Raw genomic sequence first — 20,315 nt, forward strand, 5'->3', positions numbered from 1 at the left:
ACACAAGGCTAATATTAACATTGCCTACAGATTGAGTTGTTTTCCCTTTCTGTCATGACAGCTTCAATCTTTTTTTTTTTTTTTGTCTTGTAGGTTTGTGATTACAATTTGCTTTTAAAATAGGATGAGACAGAGGTCATGTTAAATATTAATTCTGACCTTGATTATCTTAGAGTGTCTAACCTTTTATTTATTTATTTATTTTAAGGTTTTGTAGGCTCTTGTGGCCTTTATTTGATAGTTAGTTGACAGGAAAGTGGGTAACAAGAGAAGGGGAAGACATGCAACAAAGGTCGCCAGGCCGGGAATCGAACCTGCGACGGCCACATCGAGGACTGAGGCCTCCAGATGTGGACTGTGCTTAACCCCTGCGCCACCACAGCACACTGAGTGTCTAATCTTTTAATCTCTTTGCACGAGCCCTATGTAGGATTGCATTCCTGCTGCAAAAACCACAGAATGTGGTTTAGTTTTGTTTGTCAGGCAATACAACATTTTTTGGCTGCAGTTCTGGTCATGGACCACATCCTTCCTCTCATGATATATACACCTTGAGCAAAGAACAAGATCAGGGATACAAGCAGATAAAATAGCCTTTCTGCTTTGAGTAGCCAGACTTAGATTTAGTATGTTTTTGCTCCAGAGAACATGGTTGGAATGGGCTGGGAAACTGAAAAAAATCCACAATTTCATTTAGTTTGGTTTACTTTCGCACTGCTCCTTTGAAAACAACCAAACCACCAAACCATAAAGATACCACATCTGCTTCTCTGGGCTGCTATCACACGAAGCTGCTCAGCATCCAATTCCCATTTAAATTGTAGATATGTGAAATAAACATTTGTGCTATTAAGAATTGCATTTGCCCTATGCAGAATTTTCAGTTAAGATGGGATCAATATATGTGTAGATAAGTGTGTCTTTAAAACAATAAACGTGAATAAAAAATGTGAAGTCATTTGTCATGGGAACAGCTTATATTGCTGAAATGCTCACTGACATTCAGCATGATGAGACAAATGCTTCTGTAGTAATTTGCCAATCCAAGATTTAAAAAGGTCTTAGATCACATCTATAAATCATATCTATAGACGTCAACAACTTCCTCTCTTTAGGTCGCTTTCTTGTCTTTTTTTCTTAGTATTTTTGCTGTCACAATGTTCACTTACAAGCAGCCTAGCCCATCATTTTTCAGGTGGGCCATAGTTTGGCAGAGGTTTTGAAGAAAAACTGTCTAAGGAAAGAAAACTTTGGTTCATTTTTCCCTTCTGTATGGCCAAGTAATAGAACGTGGCCAGAGTTTATAGTCTTGCCTCTTTACCCAATTTCCAATAAGTCTAATCAACATGCTTGAACTAATTACATTTTAACTGTACTGGTAGCACATAAAAGTACTGTAGATGTAATATTAGGAGAACACAAGCTTTACTAATTAACATATACGGAGTAGCTGTAGAGTGCATACAGACAGCGGCTTTTGTGAAACAATGAATAATTGATCTGGAAAGAGAATAATATCACAAGGGTGACAAAAGGTAATTCCTGGACTTTTGCGAAATTAATTGAACGTTCAGGTTGTAAATACGGGGCCCAACGTGAATACAAATGTTGACCTAACACAAATATTGTTTTCTATTTCAAAGAAGCATATTCAGCTTCTCTTTAAGAACTTAAGTGGAAATCTAAAGAGTGACCTGTCATTGCAATCTCTTGTGTTGTGTGGCAGCTTCATGAAGCTCCATGCTGTCAACTACAATGTTACCCTGCAACCTAAACGTACAGTGATGGTTACAGTAATCCTCCACATATACAGTGTACACCTGTCCAAACGTATCCATGTCATTATGACCACAACTCAACAGATAAGCTTAAAGTATCGATCTCTTAGTGTCATAAAGTTGGCCACAGTCAAACTAGACGAGAACCTCTGCCACAAGTAAAATAAAAACGGCTTATAAGAAAACATGTACCTGTGCAGTGCTCAACATTCTGTGACATCCAGACTTCCAGATTGTGGATATTCAACAAGTGTAGATAAACCGCCCTGCAGACCTCAAGTCAGCTGCCAATCTAAGAACATCAGTGGCAGAAGTATTAGCAGGTGTTTAGTATGGGGGAAAACGTTGCCTAGAACAATTTTTAAAAAAGACAAAAGAAAACTGAAAGGAATAAAAATGGAGGATCGGGTGCACTATATGCTGACATATTTCTTTGACACATCTCTCCTGAGTTTGAGCCCTGCGGCCATTTGCTGCACGTCTTTCAATTTCCTCTCAGCTCTTCTTCCTATCCTGCTACTAACAAAGATCACTTCTGCCATTAATCTCTTTAAAAGATTAAACAAAATTGCTGCAGGCTACAAAGATTGTTTGTTTTTTTTGTTTTTTTTTTTAAAGCAACAGAATCACCAATAAATTAGAGGAGATGCTAATTTTGTATAGTAGATGGAGTGACCGTTGAGGGAAAATACCCATGTTTTAGCATGTAAAGCCAGTCTTTATTCTGCAACTGTTACTTTAAAGGAAGATGACATATTGTATTCTTTTATTCTTTTGACTGTTTCAACCATCCATTTTTACAGGTTTTTTTTTTAATTTTTTTAAGCAAAACAATGTTTTTCATTCCAACAGATGATTAAAACCGTGCTACAGTGTGCCTGGCCTGTTTTCAAGTAAGTGTTTGGTTCTGGATGTTTTTAATTGTACTTAAACACTAAAATTGGCTTTATTCAGTTCAAGTCTCACCGACTCCCCAGTCTGTAAATAATACTGTATTTATTTATGAACTTATAGTCTATGTTGTGTAACTACTTCTGATTATGCCGCTGTCCATATTGGTCCTTTAGCCAAGAGATTCTGGCAAGCAGTTTAAATACCACCAGGTTTATTTGGTAGATAAATGCAGGTTAAGCAAACTATTCTTTAGGCATACATTTTTTATACTGTCTGGTTTGTGCCAATTGCCCATTTCTTTCCTCGCTGTAGACAATTATCTTAAACCTCTATTTGCTGACTAATACATTTCACATGGTTACAATGTTTCGGTAGTTATTAAGCCTATAAAACTGCCCATTTTTCTTTTCGTTAATATAGGAAATATCCTTAGAAAATACAACAATGCTGTCTGTTTCCAAGTTAAGTGGAAACTTCGTCTCTCTTCCATTCAGAAAATACTCTTTTCAGAACATTTTGTTCAATTGTCACATTTTTTGAAGGGCTTTATTTCAGAGAAGATCTCATAGTAAACAAATCTCAGTTTGCATCAACTTCCTGTGCAGCTCTTGATTTGCTGTTACAAGCTATATGAAATTACTCCATTATTAATCTGATATTTAGCACAGAAAATTGACACAGTAATCCTAACTGATTTAAAACAAGAAAAGCTTAGTCTGATTCAATGTCAGTGAAAAAGTTGGCTTTCATCTCAGTTCAGATTACTGCATTATTCAAACCCCTTTTCTTTACTGAAAGTTGCCATCTAAAAACGGTAAATGATAAAAGTGTTTAACTAGTTTCAAATGTTATCTGTTGGTCAGAACCTGTTTTTGTCTATAATTTACAAAAGTCTATTACACTGCGAGTCTTTGTACAACATTTTTCCATTTTGACTTAATTTTGAAGCTCCATTTAGAGACTCATTGATGTTGAGCACCAGAGGAGCTGTTTGAAAAAAAAAGTGACTTATCTCTATAGATGGGCAAGAACAGATCAGATCTCACATTCTGCCTGTTGGATCTCTATCACCTGAGGGGGAAAAAAAAAGAAAAATAAAGTCAGACAACGAGAGCATTTCTGATAGAGACTGATTTATCAACAGAAAGACGTGAAGGTAATGGAAACCAGCAGGACAGATAAAGCTCTGGAGAAATTAATCGGGAGTTTGAGGGATTGCTTTACATTCACTGTAAATTGCAACAATGAAAGCAACTCTCACGAGTGCAGATCATGCACACAATATATAAAATATATAAAAATATAATACAGGTATTCAGTGGTTACTAAGAATTTTTTGAGTAAAACTCTGGAAAGCCTCTCAGCATTTGCCTCACTCTACACAAGGATCTAAAACCGAGTTTCTCAATCGCTGGTCCTCAGGGACGACTGGCCTGCATGTTTGAGGTGCTCCCCTTCTGCCACACACCTGCCCTGAATAAATGGGTGATTAACAGGCTTCTACAGTCTTTATAGCATGCAGGCACTACTGCTGTCATTTAAATCGGGTGTGTGGAGCAGAGCCACGTTAAAATATCCAGGTCAGTGGTCCCTCAGGACCAGTAATGAGAAACACTGGTCTAAAACATTTCAAAATCTTGAATAAAGTTGAAATATGAGTTCTTGATTTGTGCCATCATTATACTCATCATAATTTGAAAGTAATTGAAAGTAGTCTTTTTATCTCCTTGTTTTGGTCTTTATGTTGGAAAAAGAGCAACTGTTTACCATTTGACCCTGACAGCAGAGTGAACAAGTGAATAAAGGCAAACATCTTTGCACCGTTTCTTTTGTTTTTTTAGGCTTGTTCTGTCCGTTCAAACTTATTTCAGTGGAATTCATATCAATTTTCTTCTTCTGGGTTACTGGAACTCAACTGTATCTGTGTAAGTACCTGCTGCAGTATGATTCCCGACGGCAAACCCTCAGGGTAGCCTAGTTTTTGGAGTGAACATTTTTACCTGGCTTCGGCATTAAGCTCCTGCAATGCATGCATAAGGCTATTTGACAATGGCCCAAACACTCAACATTCATTCATTTTGGCTAAGTAAGGAAAGTCATACTTTTGCTTCTTTCTTTTTAAATATAGTTCTTTACGTTTTGTGAACGTTTAACAAAAGTGGGTTAAATCAAATCAAGTCTTCTGTCATGTACACATGAAGGTTTCTGTGAGAGCTGCCATTAGTGCTGAGAATCCTCCTTCAGACTGAACCAAAGGGTAGATGGTGAGCACATGGTTCAACCAAGTGCTGATTGTGGAAGTTCATGTAGCTGGTAAATTATTAGACTACCTCAGACATGATTTTGGAAATACTAAAGAACATAATATGAGATACATTAAATTGAATTGTTGATTAGATTAATGGACACCGTCTGTGAAAGAGACACAATAAATAAAAGTCTTGATCTCACATAAAATGTTAATGTAAATAAATGAAATAGGTTGAGGGTAAGAGGATTGGTTTGATTAGCTCTGGATTGCCATCCTAAACTCTTACGACTCAAGTTACGTGGCCTCTTGATCAAGTTTACATTCACATATGGTTTTTGTTAATCATCTATTTTGTATCTTCTCAACTACTTCAAAATGTACACACACACACACACACATATATATATATATATATATATATATATATATATATATATATATATATCTGTTGGTGTTTTTTGTGGCTTGTTGATGAATCATAATGGTACTCTTTACATGTTAGTTATTTTATGATCTTTACCATAAGGAAGTTTTCATTCTACTGTTTTGTTTTAGTTATCTCTGAAGACCGGCAGCTTCAGCTATGTTGTCAAGTTGTGTTCAGTGAAGTCGTTCTTCCTCAAGCCAGCTGTCTTTTTTCTGTGCCAACTGTTTCCTGGGGCTTTACGTTTAGGATGTGGTCTCTCAAGAGCCTGGCTTCTCTCTTGCTTTGCCCCAAACGTTCATTCAGCTCTTACTCTTTTTTCTCTCTCTCTGTTCTTATTCTTATTTCTTTGCAATGCCCCCCCTCCAAAAAACAAACAAAAAAAAACAATAGAAAATATATTTCAAACGTTCTTACACTGCAACTAATAGTTGTGTAATGGCGGTGAAAAGAGAAATTGCCTCAACTTTTTCATGAACTTCGAAAACTTTTTTTTCTGCTTTAACACTATTTAGTTATTTTTCTTTGTCTCTACTAACACAAAACCAAAACAATTGTTTGCCCCTTTTTTCCAGGAACAATACAAAAGCTTAAACACCAACTTAAAGGTGACAATTTTCTCCATACCAAACAAATCAATCCTAAAATAATCTTGAAGTTTGCAGAGACAATTCAACTGCATAATATCAAGGCATAATGAAAAATCTGTGGAAACTATATTTGATGTTTAAGTGGGAAAAAGTGTTTACCAATGTTGATAGTGATTCGGGACTTTTTCATATCTTTGCACATGCTTTAGATTCTGTGCAGATTCGGACCATATCACCGATATATTTTGAATTCTACGCCTCAATGTAGGACGATCAAAGATGAGAAAAATAAAACAAAACAGAAAAAATGAATTGGTATTTTTCTTCTAAGCGCATGAGCATTCAAATCAGATTTTTCACGAAGTCACAATACCACAAACTAAGAAACGTATGCTAACTTGGATACAAAGAGATTAATCTCTTATTATTATCATCATGGAAACTTCATCGGCCTCTTATGCAGCTCCTGAACAATTTCTGTGAACATTTATGATTTTCATTGCTGTTTAAATATCAAGATGCAAATTCAGACCTAAACACGAGTCTGTTGCTTACCAATTTATTTACCTATTACAAGTGGTTCTTAAACGGTCTGCCACATATGGTCTAAACTAGCGATTCTCAACGTGGGCGGTACCGCCCCCCAGGGGGCGTTCAGAGGACGGCAGGGGGCGCAGGCGGACATTTCTACAAAAGGGGGGCGCTGGGATGCCTTTGGAGGGCGTTTGGTCGAAGAAACTTTACACCTTAAATGCACAACAATGCCAGTTTAGACTTTGAGCGACTTGGTAAAACTGATGGCAGCTCTTCTTCTATTCAGTGTTTGTTAGCTTCTGTTAGCTTCTTGGCGCAGCTCCGTCCTCCTGCTACTGGTAGTTAAAATCACGACACCCTCACTGTGTATCCATCTGAAAAATGAACCCATTTAAATCATGAAATCCCTCCATGGGTGATTCCACGATAGAGAGCGTTCATTTTATAGCATTAACACCGGTGCTGTAAGTGGTCCGGTATGAAACGAGGGTGATAGAACAACACAGCACTTTTAAATTTCAATAATCAGAATGCAGAAATTTTTTGTTGTTTTATAAGGTTTATGTCAGTCTGCCTTTTCCCCATCGATATGCTTCCCGACCGCCCTGCACCTTAGGGGCTTAAAAAAAAAAACATTGCGCAAAACTCTGAAACAGGAGAAGCGGGACATAAAACGGAGCGACGAACTAGATGTGAATTATGGCATAAAAACAGAGAATCCAACGCTGAACAGTGAAAAATCAACACATGATGTGAAACACATGACGATTAGGCGGCGCAGCAGGTGATGAGATTTACTGATGGTCAATAAACGATAAAATAAAGGTAGCAACAGGAAAGAAACTAAAGTGGACATAGCAATAAACCAAGAAAGGATAATATTAATCAAATGAAACTAAATGGAAATGAATGAAGAACAAAATGCAAGAATAAACTAAGAAACTAAAGTAAATACAGAGGAATAAACTGGTATGGCAAGACATTTCGAGCAATAATTAATACAGAGGAGTTTATGGCAAGAATAAACAGACACTATTTCCAGATAAAAGGTAAAATAGTATTGTTGAAATGTTAGGGGTTTGTTGAGACCACATCTAGTACTGAGAATAAATATATCTTACAGACCATAACAGTAAAGAACTGATCACTTATTTATGTTTTTAATTAGATTTGATATATTTATTTCTTCTATATTATTTTTCATGTCAGTGTTAATGTCATGAGGCTGATGACTCAATGACACTTTCAATTTGACTCATTAGGATTTGATTAAGAACCAGATTTGTTCTTTGTAATTTCTGTCCAGTAAAACTATTAATCTATAATCAATAGACAGGTCTATGCAGAGATACAATCTATGTTTCTGTCTCATATTTGTATGGCATTAAAAGGACCTGGAACTTTTGTTTTTCCACTGAAAGCTCTGGTTTACACAATAAATGCCATGTGGGTGAAATTTTATGGATGATGCTCTGATGTCCCATTCTCCTGAAGGCAGCACAGAGCTGCACCACCAGAAACTGACAAACACTGAAGAGAAGAAGAGTTATGATTAATGTAGTTACAGTTCTATCCATGTTTTAATGTTGCAGAGCTCAGTCATTTTGCAAATAGTTCAAAGTTTAAACTGGCATGTTGAACATCTTTTATCTGGTCATTTTGTGGAATATTTAACAACTAGAAAATGGCACAAAATAAGAATATTTTATCCACTTTGATTGGCTGCTGTTAGACCTACAAATTTTAACTTGAATGTTTATTGCATTTTTTGTAGACACTTGTGAAAATAATTTCTATTCCCATGGCTTTTTTGTTCTCTGGGAAATTATTTTTGATGATAAATACAGAACAAGCATAAAAATATAAACATCTACAATAGTGATAGTAATATTAATGGTAAAATAATAATCAGTGCAAAGTAGCCTGCAAATTCTTTGGTGGGGGCGGTGAGGGACCTGGATAAGGGCTGGGGGGGCGCTGGTCCAAAAAAGGTTGAGAAACACTGATCTAATCTATTGAAACCATTGAGCTCAAAAAAGCATAAACATTTGTGAGCAACTCCAAAGTACGGTGAAACTAAGTTGGAGTACAGACGTGACTTCAGAGAAATTTAGCTCGGGTGTGATGGGTTAAGTTTTGGGTGCCCAGTAAACAGGCTTTTTTTAAAATTTATTTATTTAAAAACTTAAATGAACATCTATGTAACCTTTCAAATGAAATAGCAAAACGGTGACATGTAAGTGTGTATGAGTCACGAGAAAATTTAAAGTAGTCATGCTCAGATTAGCATAAAAGTTGCAGAAATCTAAGAAACTAATATTTCCAGTCTTTGAAGTCTATATCTTTAAATACAAAATCACTCAATGATGTGTGAGAAAAAAAAGAAAATGGTATAGTGCCCATGCCAGTTTTTATTTTGGAGTGTGTATCAAAGCGACTTTGAAATATCATGATCCCACACCTCAAACTCTACTGGTCTTGTGTATGTTAGGAAGAATCCTCCCTGTTGGAAATTTCCTAATTTGAACAGAAATTTTTAAAATAATTAGACTTATCAAGAGAAAATAAAAGTAGCTAAATAGTCCTATATACTGGTTCAGACTTTGCTCTAACTGAACTGTGAGTCTTTGACTTTTTTCCACTGCTCTTTGGTGTGAAGAAGTTTCTGATGAAGCAAGAATGAGTGTGATTGAACAATTCATCTTTCTGCTTGTTGGAGCTCATTAGCTCTACTTTGCAGTTAATTTGTTTGCATAAAGCTTGAAAAGTCATCCACCACTGAATCCGCTAAAACCAACTGTTTTAGTTTGAGAGCCACGGCTCTAAGGGATGATAATTGGTTTAGTATCGTCATCAATTCCCCTTCTCTCCATTATTTTAATGGTTATACCATCTTGGGATTTGAGGTCTGAGTCTGCTGCCCCCCCCCGCCCCTTCGGTCCCGGTCCCTGACTGCCTCCTTGTGCTCCAACAATCCCACCAGCAACTTTGCTTACAAGATAATGAGGTATGCAGTGCCAGGGTTGGACACACAGTTGCCGTCTGCTACATTTGTCTGCTCAGGGTTTGGGATTATGTTAATTGCTTTTCTGCATCTACGTCTCATGCAGATATGCGACATACATGGACGTGCACACAGAGTAAGCAGTGCTGCTGAAAATCACCACTGCACTCACATCGATTTGACCAAAAATATATATATATGTAGAAGAAGAAAAAAAAACCCATCCACATTCATGTCATTTCCATAGGGACATTATCGATTCAGACTTGGATAGCAATCCAGAATTTATACGTTTTTGCAATAGCAAAGTGGCTCAATACTTAGATGACCCAGCAGAAATATGCATCTGTTCGCTGGCAGTGGTTTTAATGCCAGCAATGACTCTCTCCTGAGGTCCTCGATGCAGCCACTGGAGCTTGGCTTTGCTTTTTGTTTCTTTGAAGTATTTACCCAACCTGTGCAATACCCCCTGTCACCTTCACTGATTTTCTGTCACTTTCACGGTTATTTAAGGGACCACTATTGCATCAACTCTCCAAAATGGAAATGGCAATTTATTTAATTGTATAGTTTGTTTGGGGGTCTCTTTATAAATTTTATTTGAATTATTTGTCAACTTCCTTTTGGTTGTTGAAAGCTTTAGTGATGAGGAATGATGGGAGGATAGACGCTTAATCGTAAAAAAGATACAAGTGTTCAAATTTGTCGCTTGAAGATCCAAAGAAGGTTGTCAGTTAAGTGTCAAATATTAATAAAAAATTAAGAATATAGTAATATAATATATATGGCATTGTTTTTCCTCAAACTAACATCCATTTGTAAACCTTTTTTGCCATCCATTTTGAAGAAGAATTGAAAAAAAGGTTTTCCAATGTTATTTTGATCCTATTTTCAGTGATTTGTCTGTAAAAAAAAAAGAAAAGAAAATCCACTTTGATAATGATGTCGCATATTTTTAAAAACAACTTAAAGAAATTATTTCATTTGCTTTGAAACTGAAAATTCTTTGAAATGGTTCATAGAGAAGCTGGAACTCCACATGTTCCCCACTCATTGGACAACAAACTAGACATACTTTGCATTAAGAAATGCATTTTGCATTATTAATATATCCCATTTATGAGTTGAAATTATTTCTATAACTTAATATGCATTTTTTTAATGGTGTGCTTGCCTAGGATGCTGTAAAAATGTTTTAATGGCTGCCAAGGGAAAAGAAAGGAGGATCACCAACTTTAATACAAATGGTAGATATTCATTTTGCTGGTTAATGCAAATGTCTTGGTTCCGCTTTGAAGAACAGTGTTGTGAAGGATTGACGACATGACACGACCAATGCATTAACACTTTTGAAAAGGTGGAAGCAAACACCTTCAACTCTTGCTGATTAAAAAGGTCATAAGTATATCAAGAGAAAAATTATTTTGGGGTTTGAGGGGTTTTTGTGAAAACACGTCATGGCTAATCAAACTGACATTATTGCAAACCTCATTTTCCTCAGACAACAGTTCTTAGAATATTTCCCTGTGACGTCCAAAGCCAATAACTAGATCAGCACCAACTTCTCTGGTATTCTGAATAAACTGACTTTTAGAGAGCAGGAGAGTTTGATAGAACAGTCTTGTGATGAGACAAAAGTTGCCTGAGTAAAATAGAATTATTTGATATAAAAGACATGGGATCCTAAAAAAGTGATGTGCGTGAATAGATTTATGATGACAGTAAAATGTCTTTATTATAACTTTGTGTTAAGGAACTTTTATGTTGGACTAATTGCCCCTATTAAGTCAAACTATATAAGGAAGAGATTTACAACCATAGACACCACATTAAATGTCATAAAATTTGTTCTGACATTGAATCAGACTGAACTTTTCCTGTTATAGGTTAGGTAGGATTATGATAATCATTTTTGTTTGCTAGACATGGACTGAAGATGTTACTTTAGAGATTTTTTAAACTTTTTTTTTTTTACAAAATATTTATTTTTTAATATTTGATAAACTTTCACTTTAAACTGTTGCTGGAATATTGGCCCCTTTCTGTGGAAGCCCACAATTTTCTTCTTGATATCTTATTTGATACCTTTAGATTTTTCATTATGTTTTAGGTGTTGCTTTAAAATAAATTAACGTGTGTAATTTCATTTAACTGAAATGTTGTGAATTAAGAAAGGCAGAACATCACCATCAAGCCTTTTTTGAAAGTTGCTTAAAGAGAAAGATATTTTAATGTATGTAAACTTCTAACTTTGAAGAAAGTGATTTTATAGCAGCAATAGATTATTGATGATGATGTTATCATCAATAATCTGCTGATTATTGATGATAATCAATAATCAATAATCAACCCTGATGGATGAAACTTTGATTTAATAAATTGTTTTTTTTTAAATACAGTGTATGGAAATAATTTATTTTGGCTGTGTGTTTCTAAGATTTTTCATAAATCTCTATATTAGTCTTTTTTTTCTACTACATAGCTTTTCCTGTGTTTTATGTTTCTGACTATTTCCTATTTTCAAAGGGAGACAATATACTGTATTTTTATTTTTTACATTGTGCCAATGGATAACGAAATATGCTTGTACATTGAAAAATGAAATATTTATAATTTAATAACAAATTTAGATTTCTTTCCATGTTCATGTCAGGTTTATATATATACATGGAAGAGAGGAAGTGCCATGAGTGAGGCTGCTGAACTAAATGTGTTGTCAGGATGTTGTCTCCAGGCAGTTGCTGAAAATTGCTGATCTAACACTAAAGTCTCACACAATATCTCCCAGCCCTGAGCCAAGACAAATAAGAAATACAAAACCCTGCGTGCTACAGGCAATGCTGACAGAGGATCAAGAGCAGCATATTGACCGAGCATGAGCTGCTCCATCATTTGAAATCACACCAATGTAATCTGGAACTATTATTCATTTGTGATTGTTGAGGGGGTGGGGGTTGATCCATTGTGAGAAGGTTCATTTCAGATAATTGGGGTTAGTTTTTCAATTCAACTTGCTGTAAGATGCATTGTGCCTCTTTTTTTCCCCAAGTGTTTCTATTCCCTGTCAAGTTTGAGAAGATTTTTCAACCCTTTTCCAACAAGTTAGAACAGTTATTGAAGACTCAGGACATTAAAGGGGAGTATTAATCACATGTGATTATGATTTCACATAAAGGTTGCTTTCTCTACATTGATTTTAATGTTCTAAATTAAGCTAGTGATTCAACACCAATACCTTTCTCCAGTGATGATCTCAAGATCGTCTCCGTAGATAATAGCAAAGGAAACCTTAGGTTCTCTGACTGGGTTTATATCTGAAGATTTTTAAGTTCATTGCCATAAAATATAATAAAAGTTCCAGTGTGAGGTGAAACAGACTGTTATATAGCTCCAGTAATGACTCTATAAATTCAGAGTTAAAACTCTTGGCTGCATTTTAAATCTGCAGAGTTCCTATGGACAATACTTACTAACGTTATCTATGGCAACCTCATGTTTATACCAGCAATGAGAGATTATATAAGACTAACTAGTACATATAGGCACCGACAATTAAAAAGTTGTAGGAACAATGACTTTTATATTGGAAAGAGTAACTTCTAGTGAGTTTACTGGAAACAAACTGATTAGAGGTTTGGAGCTCCATTCTGTTCCTCAGTTTTGCAAAGTTTTGATCTGCTGATGCAAATTTTTGTCACTACTAATTTAAAACCATTCATTTATATTAGGACCAGAGGAAACATCAAACTGAATGTGTGAGAGAGAATTCTCTGTTAAAAAGACTATTTTACCATAGACACAAAACTAAAGTTGTTATGAAACTGACATTTTATGCCGTCTTTGGCATCGTGTCAACACAATTAGGATGGTTAGCATCAGTAACCTTAAGAGAAAGTGTTTTGATCTTCAGTTTACCCTCTAAAATCGTGCATTGAAGAAGAATATTTGCATAATGTATATAAAAAAAGTTATGACTCCTGGTCATTGATTATTTTTAGTAACCAAAAAGAAAAAAAAATGTTCAAAAACGTACAATGAATCCTTCTATTGCTTATGAAAAACATAAATAAAAATCTGCATCTCCTTCACAATTGCAGCCAAGTTTGTGTGAACAGAAAAACATAATCCTGGCTTTTTTTTTCCCACTTAATTTACAGTTCACTGAAAGTATATTTAGTTTTATTCCATCTTCATGAAAAATGTCAGAAAAAATACGGGGGGAATTGTTTATACTCCATCTTGAGGATGAGCTGATTTATTTGGAACAGACTCGTCATTTTGACACCATTTTGTAAAAGTTTTCCTCTGCAAACGTCGAAATATAATAATGTACCTTTTGCATGATTTACTGTTCTAATATAAGAAAAGAGGCTTGTGCATTATTGAAACCTTCAGAATAAGTGGGACTATCAGAGCCTGGGTCTTTTGCTCAACTGATGCTGCATAGCTGGCTCACAAACAAGCAAGTAGACATGCGTGCAAAGACACACACACACACACACCAACATATACACACAGGTTGCTTTGAGAGGGAAATGAAGTGAAGCAGAAAATTGGCAGGAATGTGAGAGGTTTGCTCTGATATGATCTATGAGATGAAGCAGTGGAGCTTGTCGCTCCATATAATCCAACATGACAGCAGCATCTCTAGCCACCTCTAATCCATTAATCACACAAAAAAAAGCTCTCATGCATCCACACGTAGTTATACACCCAATCATGCACTAATACAAAAACAAAGAGTCACATAGTTACTCCAGTGAGACGTCACAAAATTGTCCAAGAAAACTGTACCTTCACCCGTCAACAGGCTTTTTTTTTTTTGTTCAAACTATTTCACTTTCTTTTATTCTGCATTGCTTTTCTTCAGATGTTAATAAATTAAATTATGTTTACGTTTCTGAGAGTTCATGCCGATTCTAACTAGTGGTGAAATATACACAAAATATCATACTGCATGAGCTCAGTACAAAGTCACACATATATAAGAATTAGTTTTGGCTGAATTATCAAATCACCAGTAGTAAATACTTAATAATGCCATGTTTTTGTCACACTTACACAAAGCGGTTGCAGCTGTACGTGTCTTACAGATTTGCACATTTCGAGCCAGAAATATTTCTCTTCTTCTTATTTTTTGCCAAATGGCTCAAGTTCAGTTAGATTGGATTAATTAGATATGAAAACATCAGATTTCAGGGCAGGACTTTCAATTGGTCATTCTAACACTTAAGTATGAGCCAAACCTTTTTTTTTTTTACTTCACTAAAAGTTGACATGAATTAAAGCCTTGTGCTGTATATCTCAGCAGTAACCCCAGAGTTGCAAACTTGATCCATTTCCATCTCTGGAAGGCTTCATTTGGGTCGATGAACACTGATTCCAGCAAAATGACAGATTAAGTCATGTTTGTGATTTATTTGTAGGTCTCTTCATTCCAGGCTCATTCAAGTTGCTAAGAAGGTAGAAATCAAAATCAGATTCTCCTTCAAATTACAAAGACAGAATTTACCTTTGAAGGATGAATTTTTTTCAGTGAGAAAACTAAAATGGCACAAAGGACTGCATCTAATCTTGGAACCTTGTCAGACAGAGTTGATATTACAACTGTAATATCCAATCAAACACAAGCGTTTTGATGCTGCTAAATTGACTGGCATGCAGTGGTTTGATCACCTTTTTGATCACACATAAATATGTCAGTCCTCTCTTTGAAAGATGCTTTCAAGTTGGTAAAATTGTTTCACTTGACAAAGAAAGCAACTATGCACTCTGGCTCTGAAATCTTGAGTTGCGAGGACGCTATACTCTCTTCTTCTTATGAGAATTTAATTTTATGTGAAGGAAATTTATAGATGCTGACAGAAAAAAAAATTCCCAAACTCCCAGTTTCCTAAACCTCTAGAGAAATGAACAGTGGACATTCAAAAATAATACACATAACTGAATTAAACTGCAGAGCAGCTGCCCAGGTTATTTGCATATTATTACTGTCTTCCAAAAGGGCTGTTCCTGTGCAGTACTAATTAAATACTGAATGAGTCATTGCTAATAAAAAAAGAGTAACTCAATCACCCTGTTTTCTGTTAGTAAAAGTAACTGAGAATTTATGCAGTAAGATCACATTGTCATTTTTTTCCCTTTTTGACTCATGTAGCCACGGTTGTTACTGTTGTAAAGTAATAAAACAACACACACGTTGTGACACATTGATTATTTGGGGGGAAAAAAGATGATGAAGCTCATTATGATGTTTTGCTTATTTTGGTAGGAGTTTAATTTTTTGGTTTGGCATTTTATCTATTCCACAATCACATGTCATTTTCAAAAGAATATGGCAAACAACCAAATTTCCACATATAGTCATTTACACACTATCAACTACATTGGAAGGCATGCAGTCACTTTGACAGGGAAAGTCAAGATACTTTTGCAGTTCCATATTTTCTAATTTGTATATAATTTATATTTGGCTGTAAAATAAAATGTCTGTTGAGAGCATAGATTGATATGATGATTAAAATGAAGATTGTTTAGTCAGAATGCTATGTTTAGTCAGACGCAGCAAAACAAACAGGCAGCTGTGTTTTTGTTTTTGACGAAATGGAAGTACAAGGAAGCTGACAGATAGCATTCGACTACAAGACCTTAAACCTGTGGCACACATCAAACCTGAAATGGTAATGGAAGCTGTGAGGACTGCCATCAGCTATCAACAAGCACAGCAGACTGGACTCAGGATCGTAAATGGATACTTCTGACCAAGGAGGAACAGTGGCTTCTCAAGGAAATCTCCCTGTCGCTTTGGTGAAAAGTGTTGACCCCAATATAATGATTGTCTGAACCAAATTAGATGGCTTTATTTGTAGATATGTGCAAAGAAAATATTTTTTTTTAAATAAGAGAGAAGCAAATATGCACCCCTGGTTCTGGTTACTGACTTCTAAATGTTCATCAGTGTGTCACTGCAAGAAACTCTGAAGTTTCGTTTCTGACCGCAAATTATCCAGGAATGTTGTGGCACTAATGTCTTTGAACATGCTTAGGTGATGACAATCCATACTGCCTTAAAGCTCCAATTTAACTGAAAAGCTCACCTCTCACACTACTACAGTTAAAACTTGGCATTTATCAAGTCTAAAACCCTACCCCCGTAAACAGCCACAGCTAATCCAAATGGGACATCGGTGGGCAGACGCACTGAGAATGCAGTGAGTAAAATAAAATGTTTTATGTATTCCAATGTTGACTGAAGTGTTCAGAACGGCTGTGCTGGTTCACAAAGGTGCAGTTGTGCAAGACTGAATAAAGGAGGTGAATGTGACAGCCTCTCTGGCAGTCAGCAGCCCCAGAATATAAACAGCAATAAGCAAATAGGATCAGAGTCATAATAAATCCTTTGCATGTACCATTATGCACTTAGTAACTCTGTGTCATCGCAATGAAGACGTGTTTGGGAATTTGTATTTTCACTCTGGCGAGAGTGAAATAATAGGAATCATGACTTGGCGCCACATGAAATTATTTAATTTTAGAAAGTGGAAAAGGGCAGTGTTTTTTGTTGTTTTTTTCCTAGTAGTAGGCATAATAAAACTTTTATATAGATTATTTAATGGTGGACAGTATTTCAAAGCAACAATTTTGAGAGGAGATATCATGTGGCTCAAAACATCCAGAACAAAGTCTTTCAAAACCCGGAATCACTGTGAGTATGATGCAGGCAAAGACTTTCCAAATGTTTGAAGGTAAAATCTACTGGCTATAATCCTTGTTCTATTGGTCAGTTCAATCTTTCAAAATCATTTGAGCAAAACTGAGTTTCTTTTGTTCGCAAAGCTTTTGTTTGAATTAAATTCTGTTTAATGTCCTCCATTTGCTGTGTAAAATCTATGAGGTTGCAGTTAAGACACAGTTTGACAAATGTGTTGATTTTGCTTGCTGTTTCTGGAAGTCTTCTTAGAACAAGGTTGTTATAACATTGTATTTTAGTGTTGCCAATTTAAGAAATAGCCTCACTTTTGAATCTCCAAAAAGGAAGTACAGTGAGAACATGGAAACCTGGACAGAAAAGTCATTGATATTACAGCCTGCAAATTCCTCACCTTCATGCCAACACTGCTAACCACTTTTTCACAACTGTAAACAAAATAACTTTGAAGGCTAAAACGTAACCATGTTCTTGTTGATGTCTAAATCTGACCAAACAGCAAATGCTTTCAAAAACAGAAACGATGTTTTAAAGATTTTCAACTTTGTGTGCCTCTCAAAAGCCAAGTATTTTTATGTGTCACCCAGTAATCATTACAACCTTCAGGGCATTGTGTATTTCTCAGACTTTAATTTTCTTCAATTATGGCAATTTTGCGATATAACAAGATTGTATCTTCACATGAAAAAAAATGAAATAAAAAGGGTTGAAAGGCATCAGCCTAGATGTAATTTGGATGTAGTCTATTTTTGACCTAGAAGCAAAAAAACAAAAAGTACACTTCATATCCATAAAACTTTTCACTGAAAGAATTATTTTGATAAGTGTTTAACTAAATTGTGAAATTTAAAAAAAGACACCCGGGAAATTGGAGCCAGGAAGTATCGTGACAAACTGAGTGTACAAAGTCTCATTCAAACTTATTGAAAAATTGTGTTGTCAGCATGTATGGCAGATGCCAGGAGTTGGTCTGTTCGCTGCTTATCACGGCGCTACAAACGGCTCAGGGTGGCACCTCGGGGTGTTGTCAGATGACAAGAGGTCCATTATCAAACACTTTTAAAATGTTGAATAAAGTCAAAGTTATACAAGGAGTTTATTGCACTTAAAACATTCGAGCGTGTCCTTCAAATTGTTCAACTTTGCGATGCTTATTTTCTAATCAAGTTTTCATTTCCACTTGTTAGCAGATTTGTGGAGAGCTAAAGAGGCTGGAGATATGCTTGTCAGGATCCATCCCCTTGAGTGATTGGTGTTGTGTGTGTGTGTATATTAGCGTGTGAGTGACTGTAAATGTGCATGAGTGTACTGGGGCATAGATCATAATCCTTTAATAAATATTTGTGTCACTGTGACTGACATTTCCCGCCAGTGCTCCGATAAAAGTCTGTTTGGTGCTGTCCTTTTGTGAACCCAACATGTCTCTTTCTCAGAGAGGCTGTTTGTTTCAGTCAGAAACAATAGAAAGCAGCGTTGGCAAGAAATGTAGTGTTGGTGTAGTGTGGCAAGATGTTGGGATTTTATTTTATTTTATTATGTAGAAAATGTTTCACTTATCTTTTTCATGCAAGAATACAAATATGGTGACTTTATTTGTTATGAACTATAAAACTAAAGTCAGAACTCATAGAAGAAAAATGTTTAAACTGAAATGGAAAAGTCTTCATAGTGGGGAAACAACATTTTCTTGTTTTATTTCCTCATTAAACATATTTCTAATGTTCACCTAGATGAATTTCACACCTTATAAAGTAGCACAAAGACACATCACAGATGCAAATATTGCTAACAGTTTAGCACCTTACTAGTGAATGTGAGTCTCTATAAAGAGCTTCATATTTTATGTTTTTGAGTTTTTAAAGGTAATTTTACATGTCGAAATGTGAAAACATCAAGTCCTGTTAGATCTATGAAGCATGCGTGGTGCTTATGATGTACCCTTGTTTTGTACAATAGCTATAAAGTGTCTTTTAGCATGACATCAGGGTTACATCTTTTTGTTTTTGCTATTTAACAATCACTCTACCACCTTATGAAAGTTCTGGGCTCAAAATGTTGTCTAAGAGTTAACCAAACAGGTCAAATAATTACTTGGTGAACTAATCGGGTAATGAGATTGCCATGTCCGTTGAACTTCTTTTGCACTCTGAGGTGAGTAGAAACTTCATCCTTATGAGATAGAGTAAGATTAGGAAACAGCATTATTGGGTCATTTCCATATGGAATTCACACATCTGCTTCTTGCGCTATGTTGCAGCAGTGTTGCATATTTGTAGTTTATACTATGAGTCTTTGTGTTGCTCTTGAAATCTTTTGGAAATTCTTAGGACGTTGGTAGACTGTCATTAACTTAGAGCGCATTATTCTTGAAATGCAAGCTTGATACACAATAGCGTTACAGGTGTAGAAAAATATGTACATAACACCTTTTGTTTTATTAAATGACATGGCACTCAAAATGAAAATGAATAAGCAATAGTGATGTAACTTTGCTTATAATTAAGCTTTAGTTTGTTGACAAGCCAGAAAACCTTTTACAGAGATTTCATGAGTTTGAAATAGTGAATTGTATGTAGTTTGCTTGTAATCTGAGCAAACTACATAATACACTTAATAACCCTTAGAACTGTTGGTATTTCTGACAGAGAAACACATTTGCAAGGACTGATGAGCCTCATTACCCAATGTCATCTGTGTCCTGTGTCTTACATGTGTTTCTTTAACAGTTTCTAAAAGGCACTTTAAACTTAGAGAAGAATTTCATATGCATATTGTGTAACAAACTCAAATAAAATTTAAAAACAATATCAAGGTTTGAAAGTTTCACCACATCACAATTTGACATTTTCGTCTAATTAACAAAGTCTTTCTTAACAGCTAGTCGAGTCTGCTGTCTTTATATAAGCCAATACTCAAATCACTGATGGATTCCAAGCCTCCCCAACTATCTCCTCCTCCTTAGGTGTACACACGTGCTCCTGTTTTCAAATATATGCTGATCCACTCTGCTTATGCAGTGGCTCAGCACCAGACTGCATTCATTCTCTTCTAACTAACAATGTGTTACCACTCTGACTTTCTGCAGAGTCTTGCCCTCGCATAGCATGAGATCTAAAAGCATAGGCTTTGAGC

General features: G+C 35.7%; 1 long non-coding RNA gene across 2 annotated transcripts in view; it reads right to left on the bottom strand.

Annotated features, from left to right (window-relative positions):
* The window catches only part of LOC103473576 (uncharacterized), a 60,834-nt gene that overhangs the window by 24,936 nt on the left and 15,583 nt on the right, over window positions 1-20,315 (bottom strand). For both annotated transcript variants that reach the window (XR_014090175.1, XR_014090176.1), the window contains exon 3: window positions 1,971-3,743. This is a non-coding gene — a long non-coding RNA (uncharacterized LOC103473576). The remainder of the gene's footprint in view (window positions 1-1,970; window positions 3,744-20,315) is intronic.

This window comes from Poecilia reticulata, chromosome 12 (assembly GCF_904066995.2).
Source record: "Poecilia reticulata chromosome 12, P_reticulata-male-v2, whole genome shotgun sequence".
Taxonomy (NCBI): Eukaryota; Metazoa; Chordata; class Actinopteri; order Cyprinodontiformes; family Poeciliidae; genus Poecilia; species Poecilia reticulata.